Source organism: Propithecus coquereli, unplaced genomic scaffold (assembly GCF_000956105.1).
Source record: "Propithecus coquereli isolate 6110/MARCELLA unplaced genomic scaffold, Pcoq_1.0 Scaffold673, whole genome shotgun sequence".
In the NCBI taxonomy this organism is placed as follows: Eukaryota; Metazoa; Chordata; class Mammalia; order Primates; family Indriidae; genus Propithecus; species Propithecus coquereli.
The window spans coordinates 641,002-654,881 of record NW_012152763.1 but is presented as its reverse complement, the minus strand read 5'-3'; the positions used below and the strand labels follow the sequence as shown (position 1 = coordinate 654,881).

General features: G+C 61.6%; 1 protein-coding gene across 1 annotated transcript in view; it reads left to right on the top strand.

The window, feature by feature from the left end:
• Nucleotides 1-13,880, top strand: part of INPP5A (inositol polyphosphate-5-phosphatase, 40kDa) — a 180,749-nt gene that overhangs the window by 145,532 nt on the left and 21,337 nt on the right. The gene's annotated exons all lie outside the window — the stretch shown is intronic.

Sequence of the window (13,880 nt, the reverse complement as noted above, 5' to 3'; positions counted from 1 at the left end):
GAGCAGAGGAGGCCACACGGTGCATGTCCTAGAGGCTCCAGCTGCGGCTGCTGGGCGCTGGGGCGCTCCACTCTGCGCTCAGCTCCAGGAGGGAGAGCACATCACAGGCCGAGGGCTTTCCTCATTTGCAGAACACACTGTGGTCACTTGAATAGCGGCAGGAGGACATCCTGGTGCTCTGTGATGGTTACCCAGGCTTTGGTGAAAATCCACATTCAGTCTGCAAAAGGCCTCCTCTGGGAGTCGTCTGGAATTGGAGTGTCGGCACTGCCCAGGTGAGCCCCCGGCCGCAGTGGCAGTGCAGGTCTCCAGGAGCAGACGTGGCCACGTGGACACCTGCCACTCCTGACAAGGGCTGTTCCCGCAGCTGCTGGATCCCGGTGTCCGGCGCCCTCACGCTTGAGAAACCCGAAGCTGTTTTGTCCAGTGTGGGTCTGGCGCTTGTGAAGGAGTCTGAGGAAAAGCAACACTTCAACCTGATTATTTGCTCAGTGAGTAAACAGATGTGTCTAACATCCACGCATTAATTTTTGGAGGATTTTTATGCCCACGTGGCTCTTTAAAGCCAGCGGATAGATGGCTGTTCATTTGACAAACAAAAACTTCCAATTACATTTGCACTCAGTGTACCGTGTAAGCAAAGCTAACCTCGTGGAAAACAGAACTGTGGTTTCCAGTGCAGTTTCCTTAGGAGTGTCCAGTCCACTGGGGGCTGTGCCTCTGCAGGCGAAGACCACTCTCCCCTCGGGCCCTCAGCGCACGGTCCTTAGCTGGTCATGAAAATCCCGTGGCACGTGGGCCAGGGCTGCAGCAGGGACCTCCTTGGGGAGGGCGGCAGGTGGGAGCCAGAGCCCTGCAGGGGTGAGGTCCGCAGTTCCTGAGAGCCTCGGAGTTGGCGGCTGGAGGAACCTGAAGCCCAGCAGGATGCAGCGTCCCCAGCGCCTGGCCTTGGTCAGCAGCAGCCACTTGTGTGTCACCTGCCAGTTGTGGGCCTCAGACACACACAGCCGGTCAGGGAAGTTACAGTTTGTTCTTAAGTCGGTGTTGGATGCACGTGCCCCAAGGAGTCCTGGGACTGCACTTCACGTCACCATCGATTCCTGGGCCGCAGGGCCGCGGGCTCCGAGTGGTGCGAAGCAAGAGACACCTCCCTCTGGCCGTCCTGGAATCCGGAAGTGCAAAGTCGGGGTGTCCGCAGGACCGTGCTGCCCTGGAGGCGCTGGGGGGCATCTCCAGCCGCGGGTTGCCCAGACGTCCCTGGGCTCAAGGTGCCTCGGCCCCCTCTGTCCTCTGCTCACGAGGACACCGGTCAGTGGAGTTGGGGCCGTCCTCCTCCAGGACGGTCTCGTCTCAAGACGCTTGACGGGCTACACCTGCGAAGACTGTTTCCAAATCAGGCCCGTTCCAGGGCTCTGGGTGGGTGTGGATTTGGGGGGACGCTGTTGACCCTGGTGCACCTGGTCCGAGCGCCGGCACAGAAACGTGGAAAGAAAGGAGCCCCGGCCGTGAGTCGGACTGGGAGGCCGGGACCTGCGCTGGAGTTTGCTCGGCAGCTCTGGTTCCGCTGCCTGTTGGGCGGCCGCTGAATTTTAAATGCTCTCTGAGCTCCTCTGGAGGAATCAGGACCTGCTGGTTGGCACGTAATGGCTTTGTGAAAGGGATTTTAACCTTAAAACATTTTATAGAAATTTTGTGGAAACAAAATAAAATTCCCCACGTTTTTCCTGCGCGGCTGACTTAGCCCAAGCCAGAACCGCGCTCAGGCCGTGGTGAAGGGCGGGAGGAGCAGTCCCGGGAGCCCGGGCCCTGCCCCAGGCAGCGCTCAAACCAGCCCCCTCACGCTGACGGCCCCGCCCTGGGGCTCCTCTCCCGTTCCTTCCAGGGGAAGCCGTTGAACACGGGGGAGGGAGCACTGCGCACTTGGGACGTGCTCCCCGGGGAGCTCCTCGGAACTCAGCTCTGGGCCCTCTGAGGCCTGCGGGTCCAGGGCGTCTGTCTTCCATGACCTCCTGGCACTGGGCACGTGCAGTGGGGGGCTGGGGCAGCAGGAGCGTGTCTGCTCAGTCTGGGCCGCCTGAGTGCCACCCCCATGCAGCCTCCGGTGGCAGACGTCCCTGCGTGTGTGCAGTTGAGCCGCCTGGCCACGCACTTGGGTGTCGGAGATGCAGCGACGACCACCACTGCCTGGGGTGGCGGGTTTGCCTGGCGTCACCCTGCAGGCCCCGCTGGCCTGAGGAGAGACTGCTGAGTCCTGGGCCTCGTCTGCTCCTCCTGGCTGGACTTTCAGTTCTGTCCCAACCGCCTTAGGAACCACTGTCCCCGAAGTATCTGATGTGTTTTGGTGTCCTTCTTGGAATCCTTTGCACGGTAAAGGAGGGGGAGTATTTGGAGGCAGAGGCAACCTTTCCCCTGCAATTCTGGTGTCAGCTGGAGGCCTGCAGGGTGGGAGACATGTCCTGTAGGGTCCTCGGACGGTGCTGGGGGCTGGGCAGGGTGGGGGATGGTCCCTGAGACAGGCTCTGCCTTCGCTCTTGGCAGAACTTTGTGAGGGGAAGAGAGAAAGGCTGTGGGCCTGGGAGGTGCAGCCTAGGCAGGCTCCTCGGAGGAGGCTGTGCAGATGTGGGCAGGGCCTCCTTGGTCCCAGAGGGCTCGCACGTGTCCTCTGCTCCTCAGCCGAGCCGAGAAGGTGCAGCCTCGGTATCTGTCTGCTGCCCCTGAGCCTCCTTTCAGGAGCAGCGTGGGTCGGAGTGGAGCCGCTCGCCAACCCCCAGGCCTCCCTGCGCCAGCCCGGGCCTAGCTCTGGCTCCAGTCGCTGGACCTTCCCCTGCCCGTGCTCAGCTCTCTCCCGTCTGGGGAGGCCACGGTAGGCGCGGCAGGCCGGCTCCTCGGGTGCAAGGAGACCACACCCCGCCTCAGCCCTGTGTTCCTGGGGACGCCTGTGCCCTCGGCTTGGGCGGGTCACCCCACAGGTGGTTTTCCGACTGCCTGAGGTCAGAGTGGAGATGGGAAGAACATGCGTAGACAGAAACAGGTGTCAGGAAGGTGTGCTTATCCCAGGCAGAGCGTCTTGCCGGACTGTATGTTCTGGAAACACAGGCCTGGCGGCTGGCTTGCAGGGCAGGTGCTCTGGGGCGGGGTGGGCACAACATTTCATCTGCAGATAGCAGGTGACTCTCCTCTCGAGAATAAAGGTAGAAGCGGATTTTTACTGTGTGAAGCCACAACTGGCCTGTGGTCTCATCGTTGAGCCCCCCCCAGGGGAGCCCCCGCAGGGGAGCCCCCCCAAGATCCTCCCTTGGTCCTGGGCGGCTGGAGGTTCCTCAGGCGCCCTCGGCAGCCCACTGCATGCCCTCGCTGTCACTCTCTGGGAAGACTCGTCAGAGGTCAGTTAAATGCACGGGACACAGTGAGGTGAGGGGACCACGGCAGAGGGGGCCACGGTGGATTAAATGTGGCTTTGTTGGCCCTGCTGCGGGGCTGGGGTGCCTCTGGGAAGGGGCCAGGCCTCACGCCCTGCCGGCAACTCCTGGTGGAGGGAGGGCTGCAGGGGCTGATCCGCCGAGTCCGGCCCAGCGCCAGCCTGTGACAGAGGCTCTGTGTGTGCGGAGTGAAGGGACTGGGTCCCAGGCGCGAGCAGCGTCCTGTGTTTCGGATGCAAATTAACGCAGCCGCGCTGGCAGAGCAGAACTGAAAAGATGACGCTGTGCTCAAGCTCAGCGCTGATTGAGCTGTAATTAAAACATACACAAATTAAACACAGTTACCGCGTGCCGCCTAACAGGGCCGTGTGTCCTCACACTAATTAATAATGTCGCCTGCAGCCCATCCCTGCCGCTGGGGCTGTGCAGAGAGTATGTTTCAGGCCTTGCGTGCTGGCAACTGCCAGCTGGGGCACTCAGCTGGCCGTGGTGACAAGGAGTGACAGCAGTGCCAGGCGCGCCCGTCTCCGCGTGGTCCGGCTTCTCGCACACCTGCCGTCCATCACTCCCGACAGTGACGGTGATGGATGCGTTTTTGGAGGCTGGCGGCTCTTTTTAAAAACCAGTTGCCAACTACTGACAGGTACACGTTCAGGTGCCAGCTGGGCCTGCAGGGAGCGGGCCCGGGGAGGGGCGCTGGCGTCTCAGAAGCCGTCCTCCGGGAGAGGGAGGGAGAGGAGACGCCCCGAGGGGCTGAGGGGAGGGCAGTGCACGCCCCGCATGTCACACTCTGCTCTGGGAGGACCGTGCCAGCTCGGGTGGCCCAGTTCATGCTGCCCGCTGTGTGAGACCCTGCCCAGATGCAGGCGGCCCTGGCGTCCAGCCCCTTCCCTCTGGGGGGGACGGTGACCTCGTACCTGGTCAGGACCCTGGACAGCCCCAGCCCTTCGGCTCCAGGGGAAGTGTCACTTGGATCTGGGTGCCAGATACCTTGTGAACCGACACCTGCCATGCTCCTCTGCACACAGCCCCTCGGCCCCTGACAGTGGGACGCAGGAGAGGCAGGGCACGGCAGGTGCCAGCCCCAGGCATGTGTGTGTGGGTCTGTGGATTCCGGAAACTGCCCTGGTGGCCTGACCCTGTGGTCTCCCGTGCGTCCGCCTAGGCCTCAGCCCGGCCCGGCCTCAGAAGCCCGCGTGGTTTGGGTTCCGCCTGTGCTGCGGCAGTGAGCAGGGGGTGTCAGGAACCCAGGACTCAGCGTGGCACTGAGCGCGGCTGGTGTTCTGGAGCCGGACAGGAGGGATCGCCCGCTCCGACTCCCAGAGTGATGCTTCCGCCGATGCTTAACATAGCCTCCGACCGTCACCGATTCAGGAGTGTGTGTGGCCCATCCTCTCTGCCCACTGTTGGCAAGCGTTGGTCCTCAAGTTTTTCGTCTCAAATTGGGCCCAGCGTGGAGACGGGCCCGGCAGCACTCTGGATCCTGGGGTCCGCGGGTGGCAACCTCCTCCCACCTGCCACCAGCTCCCCAAGGCCACGTGGCGTTCTGTCCTCTGGTGCACACGAGGCTGTCGTCGCCCGAGGACGGAGCTCAGGCTGCCGGGGCCTTGCGTGGTGCCTGAGCCCAACCTTTCTGCTTAACTTTCCTGCTTTTCTAGAGTCTGGGTTTAAAATAACAATGGCAGCAACAATTATTAATTTAAATCATAACACTTATGTTTAAATTACCTTTAAGAAGAGGCTTCTGTTTGATCTCTTTTTACGTAGGGCCTGTTCTGTCAACCAGAAGAGCAGAACGTTGCACTTAATGGCAGTGATGATTTGGGGTCAGGATTTAGGGCATTTGTTTCTAGGACGTTCCCTTTGTGAACATCAGCCAGTATTTCCAACTGGTTTACTGATGTCGAAATAATCGTTCCCACTTTACAGAAAAGAAGGCAAAATAGTGCGTGGCCTCCCCCCACCAATCAGCCCCACGACTCTGTTAGAGGAGCCGGATGTTTTGATTCACTACTGATTAATTCGTACTAGTTCTGTCTTCCCTAATCTTTAATGCGTTTTTCTGTATCTTGCACAAGCTCATCCTTTATTTTAAAACCGCTTTCTGCCTGTCCTTAGGGTTAACCAAACCCCACGGGGAAGTTAGGGCGCGGGACAGATCCTGCACGCCAGGCCTGGTGGGCTGTGGAGACCCCCACCCGCCATGTAGGGAGGAGCGAGCTGGGGCCCTGGGACGGGGGCAGGGTCTGTGCTCTGCCTCTGTCCCCTCCTCCGCCCCGCCGGAAGCAGCCTCAGGAGCGCAGCAGCTGCCCCTCAGTGGGGCAGAGCCAGGCTGCGCATCCCCCGGGCAGGGGGTGCCCGGATGCTGGTGCACACCAGCCTGAGGAAGGGCCCAAGCTGTTTCCCACTAGAAAAGCGAGTTGCGCTCACCCTGGTGTGAGAGCAAGCGGGTGCCGCGCCCTTTCCCCACACCGGGGAGTGGCCTCCGGAGAGGACGTGAAAGAGCCTTTATGGCGTGTTGTTGTTCTGGGCGAACAGTTGACAATGCGCAGCAAAGGCGGGTGGGGGGCTGCCTCGGTGCTGACACAGGCGCTCCCGTGACAGCGCCTTTCACTGACTGCGCCCCCACCGTGCGCTTGCGCCCAGCCCGGCGGCCCGCGGTGAGGTCAGCGCTCGGGGGCCTCGCAGTTGCTGGTAGTTCTCCCGCCCCAGGGGCCTGGGGCTGTCCGGGGAAACTGCTGAAAGATGGGGTTCACGGGAGGGCCTCCTTTGGGGAAGTCACGTGAGTGGGATCGGGTGGATTGTTTGGGCAGATCCTGGCAAACGCGGGCAAGTGGCTTTCTGGGGTGAGGACAGGAGTGCCTGTGGCCCTTCCAGCAACTCCTACAACGGGCAGCCCCTGCCCGCGCCCAGGCCCCAGACCCTGTCCAGGATAGCCATTCCGTGTCAGGCGGACCCCCGGACCCTAAAAACCAAGGAAATTATCATCACGGACACTTCTCTGCAAAATGGCGTCCCTGGTTTTGCTGTGGGCTGAGCGCGTGCACTGCCCCCAGCCTCCCGGCCCCACTGCGTGTCTCCGCGCCCACGCCCAGCGCACAGCGAAACCCTCGAGCCCTGCGGTGGGAGGCGTGCAGGCTGTCCAGCCTGGGAGTCAGCTCATTCTCTCTGAGCTCCTGGGGCGATCTCCACTGCATTGAGCCGAGAGGACAGACACTGCGCGCTGGGCCCGGGTGTTAGCGGGTCCAGGTGGCCACCGTTGCACTGGGGGTAGCAGTGGCCTGACCTCGCTGCCACCCGAGGTGGCCGTGGTACCCTCTGACCTCTGCTGCCCTCCCAACTTGCACCATGAGGGCGGGGGTGGTTGCTTCCAGAAGCCGCACACACGCGTGTGTCACAAGAGAAAAGGTGGGACCCCTGGCCAGAGTTAGTTCAGGCTCACTCATGTGGCCGTCTCTGCCAAAAGCAAGGAGGCGATGGGGCTGGCGTCACCCAACCCTGTCAGTTCTAGCCCTGCCCTCCGCGGGCGTCCAGTGGCCCAGCAGGTGTCTTCCGGGGTCTGGGGCCCTGTCTCCACCGGCAGGGGCAGCCGTCCGTGGTGCGTTGACTGTGGGGTGCAGCAGGGGTGCATCCCGCGGGGACGGCCAGAGAATCCATGCAGGTGCTACTTCCCAGGCACTTTCCTCAACCAGGAGTCACCAGTGACAAACACAAGCTTTAAAGCCACTGATTGCACCTTCGGAGCCGTCAGCTAAGTGATTCCCTGACCATTCCCGCTCCCTACTCCGTGGTGAGTTTAAGACTTGGAGCAGCGTCTGAGGGTGTCAGCTACCAGGGAACGGTTAATCACTGGGACCGATGGTGTTATTTTGTGTTCCTGAAACCCAGGTGGACACCCAGAGGACTAGGGTGTCTGCAGAGCTGAGCATTCGAGCTCTCTTCCCGCAGTGTGGCGGCCCCGTGTCTGGCTGCAGCGTGCTAGCCGACTGCGGGTGCAGGAGCGGTGGCGGCGGCGCCCCCCTCTGGTCTGAGTGGCGGGGCCGAGCCGTGCAGGCACCTCGAGGAGGCAGCAGCGTGGGAGCTTTTCAGTTAAGCCGCCTTCAACGCAGAAGCGTCGTGCTGACTCAGCGGTACACCGTGCGGCGGAACACAGACTTGTATTAACGTCCAACGTTGCTACCGGAATTATCCGTAGCACAGGAAGTGTTTATCCCCGGGAGTCAGTTCTGTGTCTGTCGTCATTCAGAAAATTTAAACTTGAAAGGTAATGATTTTCCATTAACTTGTTTTAAGGAAGCCTGTGGCAAGTACTCAGGTCTGTCTTTGTTAACCGTCTTCTAGAAACCCTTTCCGTTTCTTTCATCACTGCTGCTTGGGAGCTGTTGCACGGAATTTGTACGTGCAACCTTTGTCTCTCCAGACACTTTTACGGCTGGAGTTTAACTGCAGCTAACAGGATGGCGAGAAGAAAGACGAGACAGTGATGGGTTTCTGGCTGCCCTGCCTTTGGTCAGCCTGCCGGCGAGGAGCCTCCCACAGGGCTGACGACGTTCCCGTCACGGCACTCACCGCTGGAGGGTCAGGTCTCTGAGATCACGGTGGTTTCCTGGGGCAGAGAGAGAGGCCGAGCCCACAGATTCAGTTCCGAGGACGGGGAGGGAGGCCACCCTGGGGTCGGCAGCGTGGGAGGGGCCGGCCTCCTCTGCCGTCCGGGCGGGGACGGCTCTGTCTGCAGGACCTGCCGGATCAACTTGCCAGTCACAGCACACGGTGGCACCACAGAAGCTTCTCCACGCTCTGAGCCAAGAAAGTCAGAGTCTCCTCATCCGTGGGACCCCAGCACCCGTCGCACGTGAAGTGGGTGCCCCAGTGTGGAGGTGGAGGCTGGTCTCGGCAGCTGACAGAGGCCACCACTGGCCTCAGCTCCCACCGGCGGCTTCCTTCTGAGCCACGGCGTCCTGCAGAGGGGGCGCCTAGCTGAAGAGCACTCGCGTGCACCTGTGCGGGAGTGGAGGGCAGCAAAAGAAACCGCACCGCAGAAGCTCATGACGCGATTTGTTCTCCCGGCCGAGATCGGCGGCTGAGGCTGCTGCCGCCTGGGCCCTGGGTCTGAACCGCTGAAGACATTGCTTTCAAGGCTGTTTCTCTTGCAAGCGTTTCCTTTCAGATGTTCCCAAGAACATCTGTCTGTGGCTGAAATTCGGCCGCCTGCCTGCGCCTCAGCCCCTTTGTCCCGGCCTTTGTCCCCGATTTCACGCTGTCAGCGGGCCTGCGTGTTTTTCTCCATGAAGTTGTCAGAGGGATAAAAGCTCAGGAGCAGGGTCACATTTAGAGGGATGGGCATGAAAAATTGGTCAAATGTGTCTTCAGACCACCCTCGGTGGCGCAGGAGCAGATCCGCAGGATGGACGAGTACGTGGCGGGAGCACCTGGAGCGCGGTGTGGGCTCCCCGTCTGTGTGCTCCGCGTGTTAGTTAAGGGCCAGACAGGCAGTGTGCCCGGGAACCAGTACTTCCTCCTCCTCGGTGCAGGAAGGAAAGTTCTAAAGGGTCAACATCAGCGGTTCGGCTCACGCCACCAGCCACTCAGGCAGCAGTGGCGCCGTTGCGTGGGCTTGCCGACAGGCGGCCTCTCGAGTACTGGCCTGACCATCGGGAAAGCCTCAGTGAGGACGAGGGGCACGCGTGTGCCGAGGACGCCCTCCATGGCCGGCCGAGGGCTCACACGGACGGTGCCTTGCAGCCTGGGGACCGTCGGGCTGGGCCACGTCTGAGCTGCTTGGTTCTGGTGCGTTCTCTCCGCGGTGCAGTCGGTGGGTCCCGAATTCCGTCCTCAGCAGCCATCTGCTGTGTCGGCAGGTCTGAGTCTCCTGTCACTTGTAGGCTGGGCTGGACGGGGCTCCTGCAGGTGGGCAGTGGCCAGGCTGCCCACACGGGAGTCGTCACCCCAAGGAATGGGATGCGTTTTGTTGTTTTCGGCTTCGAAGTTGTTTTCTTTTCGATTTGATGAGAAGAGTCAGTGGGGCCCCCAAGGATTTGCTCTGTGGCCGAGTGTTCTCCGCGCAGGGGCCGCAGGTGAGCGCAGACTGAGCCACCTCAGGCTTCCACAGGAGGCCTTGCTCCCTCGCCGGCGGCCCTGGCACAGCCCGGAGCTCACGGAGTCCTGGCCGGTGGACACTCCTCCGTCCCGCCTGCCCCGGCCTCTACAATCCTCGCGGAGGTGTGTGCTCTCCGGGGCTGCTGGGCAGGTGTGGGGTCACCACGTTGCTTCCTCGGGAGGTCTCAGTTTGGAAAAACAATGTCTCATTCTCTTGGCAATGGTTCGATGCCTTAAGAATGCCCTGGAATATTCCCTCAGTGATGCCTGTGCTGTGTCCAGATTTTGGGCAAGATTGACTTTGTGTTTGTTTTGAATTTATTCAGCTGTTCACAGCCTTTTGCCCCCAGGTTGAGGGACGAGGGAAGAGACGGCTCTCGGGGAGATAAAGGAGTCCTTGCGGCTTCCGGACCTTTGCGGCCGGGACGCTCCTTGCGCATTAAACAGTCTGCAGACATCTGGCCCCGACTGTTTTCGTCTCTGACTAAAGTCAGGATTAAACCTTGCCCCCACCTCTTTGTGCAGCCACTGGTGACTGACAGGCCACCCGGGACAATGGCACTGTCATCCCTCCTGAAAGCGCTGTTCTGGGCCAGACAATGCAGCGTCTGGCGGCCTCCGCGGCCCAGGCTGCGTGTCAGGGACCCCGCCAGGCTGCCCACTTCTACCTCGACACGTGTTTTGGGAGAGGCTGGGCCAGAGCCAGTGGCCGGCTCGGAGGCCAAAGGCACTAACCTGCGAGTGCGTTTGCTCTGCGGTGCACCGGGCAGCTCTGGGAGAGCCCGTGGACGCAGGGCGGCGGTGGCGGGAGAACAGCATGGTTGCCCTTGATCCAGGGACAGGTGGCTCTGCCTGCCTGCACGGGGACGGGCCCCCACCCCTCTCGGAGCTCTTGCACTGCTGCTGAGGGCCTCTGAGAAGTGCCAGGCCCTGCGGCTCTCAGGGAGACCCAGGCTGTCGCGACTGATGGCCTCTGGTCCTGGGACCGGGGTTTGTGGCTCCACCAGCTAGCAGATTATCTTGTCTGCCTCGGGAACAATGCACACAGAATGTGCTCATCACCAGGGAATAATCAAGGAATTAGGCTGTGTCACGGCAGCAGAGGGATGTTTCCCAGCCAGCTGTTTCTAATAACTTTCTTCTGATAACTTTCTCTAGGGACGCTGAGCCGTGTCCCCTGGGCCCAGCTCCCGCCCTGCACTGCGGTGGCCTCTTCTTGGCCCCGGCCGAGTCCTTTTACGCAGCACAAGGTGCATCTGGAGCTGGGCTGGGTGTGGCAGACGCCGCCTGGGAGTGTGGTGCAGGGCAGGTGATCGCACGCGCTCCCAGCTCAGCCGCGTGTGGGACGAGCTTCCTGCTGGGGCATCTCTGGCGGGAAGTAGAGCCTGACCCAGGATGGGGCCTGCCTCAGAGGGGCCATCCTCCAGCCCTGTACCTCGGGGGCTTCTTCCAAGTCCTGGGTGGGCCCCCGAGCCTGCATGTGCCCTGGGCCTGAGCAGGGCGCTCTAGAGCCCCGTGGGCCTTCCCTGGGGACCCAGCTGGATGGCAGGGCCCCAGCCCACGTCCCGTTCACACGGCGCTTCCTGAGTTTGCTGGGGCAGAGGAGGAAAGGAAACACGGAAATGCGTTCTGGTTTCTCTGCCTCTGAGGAGCAAAGGAGCCCTCTGGGTCTGGGGGAGGTGGTGGGGTGTACTTTGCGGAGGGTCCATGGGCTGCGCTGGGCCCACCCGGGTCTCGCCCCGTACCCTTGTCCTCCCTCCCAGCAGGCCCTGATCCAGAGCTTCCCTGAGCCCCGTCCCTCCCACTGCCGGCCCCTCTCCACTGCTCCTCCCTGTCCCACCCTGGGGCCCTCTTCTCTCCCAGGTGGCCTGCCCGTCCCACCCTGCCTGTGCCCAGCTGGGATCTCCGCCTGCAGCCTCCGCCTGCTCTACTCTGACCCTCCTTTCTCCAAGAAGCATCGTGGTTACCAGGCCAAGCGCCCTGTCACCTGCCAGGCTCGGGGATGTGTCCACCTGGCTCTCCACAAGACCTGCCCCGGAGCTTGGCATGGAGCGCACACGGCGATGGCTGGACCCTGAGCACAGCCACGTCCACACCGGCCCTGGCACGTGGTGACCGATAGCAAGACAGATGACTCGTCTCTCTTGACCTGGGTCCCTGTCCACCTGCCCCCGGGCCATGGAGGGGTCACCTGCCGACGGGTGACAGGTGCGGGGCTCGCTAGCTCCTCTCCCTGTGCGCCAAGCAGTGTGCGCAGAGGGAGCCCGTCCTGCAGGCAGAATCGCAGGCGCCGAGCTTTGCTGGCTGTGGGCAGGTGCAGGTTCAGACAGGTTTCCGGTGTCCACTACTCATCGAGGTGGCCACACGGGGCTCCGCAGCTTCACGTCATTGAGAGACTTAGCGGTGACAGTGCGAAATCGTGCGGTCTCTGCCTTCGCATTGAAAGCTGGATGGCCTGGTTTCCATCACTGAAAGGAATTTTAAAAATCCAATTTTATACACTTTGACTTGATGTGCCTCTTGCCACCATGGACAGACCAAAAGTTATCCCACGGAACTTGCAAACACGCTTCCTAAAGCAAGTGTCTCGTCCGCGGCTCTGAAACCTGTGCACACCCCACGTCAGACCCCGCTCAGCAAGGCCTGGGGCATGCAAATGCGGGTCCTGCCAGAGGGCTCCCGGCTGATGCCCGGCCTGCTCCCCTCCCTGGGAAGCCCTCGGTCCCTGGCACCCTGTCACGCAGGTGTGACAGCGGGGCTGTCCCAGAGGAGCCAGCGTGAGTCCGGGCTCTTGTCCTGAAGTTGGAGGCTGACTCTGGCCCCACTTGCTCTCATGGCCCCGTGCATCCCTGTGTCTCAGCGCGCGGGTGTTGGTACCGGCACAGAACAACTCCTGTTTTTCTAAGCTGGCTCTTTAAGATGCACGTAAAAGACGTGGCCTTTGAGGACTGAGAGGCTGCCTTTGCCTCAGTGGAGTTTTGAGCTTGGTGGCAGCGCCCGTGTGCCTGCGGCTGGTGGGGGGAGGGGCCCGGCAGCTGTGTGTGGCACGTCGGGGCTCTGAGCACCAAACCAGACGGGCTGTAAACACGGTGTGATTCCGTCACACAGAAAACAGCGTCCTCCCCGGCTGACCGTGCCCTGGGCCTGCGGCCGCCCTGTCCAGCCAGCGCGCCTCGGTGGTTACCCTAACAGGAAGAAACCCAGGGATTTCGCTCTCTGCATACAGACGGACTTCCTCAGCACACAAGTCCCCTAAACTGCCAGAGAAAACGCAGGAGGCGTTCCAAGTGCCCCGAGATTGTGTGCTGGGGCCACCCTCTCTAGCGTCCCTGCAGCTACTAATGATGAAACAAATCCTAGATGGCTTTTTAAAAATAGCATTTGGGGTATTTTTTTCTCCTTTCAAAAGAGAAAAATCCCTTCTGTAAGGAGGCAAGCCGGAAAAGCCCAGCCTGGCGCTTTCTGCATGAGTGGCCAGGACTTTGCGGGTTGAAAGGAGAGGGGACAGGCCAGCCCTGCGAAGCCTGGGAATGGGGATGTGGCCGCTCGGGGCAGGTGTCGGGGCCTCTTGGGCGGCCCCAGGGTCCATCGGTGTTTGTCCTTTGGGAGCTGCCTGAAGGGGTGAGATAAAGCAGTTCTTAAAAAGTCTCTAGCAGATGCCTTTGGGAGACAGAACCAGGAATTTCCTTCGTCCTGGGGTGGCTACAATGGCGCCTTCGGAAAGCTGCTTAAGCCACTTAAGCACATTAGCATGTGGATGGCCGGACTCCGGGCAGGGACGCCGCCCAGTTGTTTGGGTGCTTGTTCTAATCCTCAGGCTGCTTGAAGGCCCCAGACTGATTTGTGACACATGAGTCCAAAAGCCACTTTGGGGGGCTTGACCCAACCAGCGACCTGCGCTCTGAATGTCAATGACCTGCCCTGGAGTGTGCTTGGGGTGGTGGCAGCCACCCGGCCCCCCAGCCCTGCTCTGGGAAGCCGCTGGGGGCTCCTGGGACAGATGGAGAAAGTCGTCCTCCCCATCCCTGAGCACAGCCTCTGCCCCGCCGTGGGCTACGCTCCCTCCCCGCAGTGGCACTTGCGGTTCCGCTGGTGAACTCTCCCCGAGTTCCCACAGCTCATGCTGAGCTCACGGAGCATGGCCAGGCCCCCAGGCTCCTGCTGTCTGCCGGCGGCGAGGGGCCCTCAGCTCTGCCTGACCCCACTGCACTGAGGTTAAGACAAGGCCTTCTCTCTCCGCTGCCGTCCAGGCTGCTGCCCCTTCCCGCGCTGGCCAGCCCTGCCCCCGCTGCGTCCCCACCCCAGCTCCTCCCTCCTATGCTGTGACATCCTGGCCCTGCCAGCCTGAGCACCCGCAGGGACTGG